The sequence below is a fragment of the Alligator sinensis genome, unplaced genomic scaffold (assembly GCF_000455745.1).
Source record: "Alligator sinensis unplaced genomic scaffold, ASM45574v1 scaffold203_1, whole genome shotgun sequence".
Lineage (NCBI taxonomy): Eukaryota > Metazoa > Chordata > Crocodylia > Alligatoridae > Alligator > Alligator sinensis.
Genome location: NW_005841949.1, coordinates 2763262 through 2765187, shown reverse-complemented (window position 1 = coordinate 2765187; position 1926 = coordinate 2763262).

Below are 1926 nucleotides of genomic sequence, written 5' to 3'. Positions count from 1 at the left end.
TATTAAACAAGATGACCCATGTTCTTATTGCCAAGACCAAAAAAAGGGATACCTAATTACTTGGATCCAATACAACTAACTCTGATCTTTACACAGATTTTTGCTGGAATCAGATTAATCCTGTTGGGCACAATGGGGTGAGAGTTGAAGCTATCTTGCAACTGCCATATTGGGCCAGTAGAAGCAGAGAGGTCACATCCATGTCACAGGCTCACAGCCACATACTGAGGCCTCAAAGGCAGCACTGGTGTGACAGAAGGATATCCTTTGGTTTTGCTAGGGAAAAATAATTTAACATTCAACCAAGACACTTGGGGGTGGCTAGTTCCACTGAGCCCTTTCTCAAGGCTGGCTTAACATGGCAAGGGACCCACTAACTGGGCTGCATCAACATGACTTTGACACCTCTATGCAGGTCTGTCCTCTGTTTTGATCCATTTAGCAAAGGCTTGGCTGATACCTTAAACACCATGGGCGTTTATAGACATTAGGGCTGTGCGAAGCTTTGGTCCCTGATTTGATTTGGTGGAGATTTGGCCCGATTCAGTAGCCGAATCTCCTAATCGAATCAGAGGACTTTAATCTCCAAATTGAATTGGAACCCTTTGAATCGATTCAGAGAGATTCGGAAAGATTTGATTCGGACATAGACACAGCTTTAAATGTTTTTTTTACATACCTTTAGGTAGCAGGTGGCTCATCAATACTGTGATGCTGAGATGGATGAAGCACTTCTGGTCCACTTCTGGGTCTGCCAGGGAGCATGCTGGGGGGCCCCTTAAACCCCTCTCCACCCCCCAGCTCAGTGACTGGTGCCTCCTGGGTCTTGGGGGACACCCGAGGTCCCCCTGCAACCAATCGCTGAGACCGGGGGGGCAGCATGCACCCTGGCAGAACAGCCTCCCTGGATGTGTGCAAGTGCCCCATGTGCTGAAGGACACAGCAGTATGGAGCCAGGCAGGCTGCCAGGAGAGAGCTCCACAGTCAGGGCTCTTCCCCTAAGCACCCCTTTCATCAAGAGCACACCCACTGTCTTCAACAGGAGATGGCTGGGAGCCAGCAGGGAGCATAATGTGGAAGGGCCAAGCTCTCATGCTAACCAGCTCCACCAGGCTCTGACTCAGGCTTCCATGTGGTCTGGCTCTGGGTGAATCTGGACGTGCTGAGGCAAGGCTTCCTCAGGCTGATCATTTTATGGGACCAACTAGTAACTGGGGTGCAGTCAGACAAGGGGTTCTTCCTGAGGGCACTAAGGGTGCATGAACAAGGCTCTGCCCTTGTCCCAGCTGAGTTATCAGAATTTGTCTAAATCAGTGGTCACCAACCAGTAGATCTCGGAGCCTCTTGGAGTGGATCTGAGGCTAGGGTGGCGGGGGCTGAGTGCCTGCATGCATGTATGTATCCCTGCCCAGCAGGTCAGTCTGTGGGGGAGGGAAGAGGTAGGGGCTAGATTAAAGCCCCTGTGGTGAGGAACAGTGCTGCAGAGGCAGGAGTAGGGGTAAGTTGAATGAGTGCCCAGCTGGGTGGGACTTACTTGCTGGGGAGGCACGTCCCCAAATAATTTTTTCTCCCTCGCCTTGATCTGCACCCCCTTTCCTCCCCCCAGACTTACCTGCTGGGGGGAGCGGGAGGGGGTGGCGGCACATGGTAGATCTTGGATTGCTCTTAAATGCCAAAGGTGATCTATTTAAAAAGGTTGGAGACCACTGGTCTAGATCCTGTGAGCAATCCCCAACTGCCAGTGTCTTGGGGCAGACCCGGTAGGGGGTGCCCAGGCCTGGGGTTCAGGGCCTCTTCTTTTCCCACCCCAGGGGCCGCTCGGAGGTTGGGACTGTCTAGTAGGCTGCATGCAGGCTCTGGGTGACCCTGCACGAGTATGCCTGCGTCATAGTTGTTGCCCGGTGACGTGTGGTCATGACATCACGG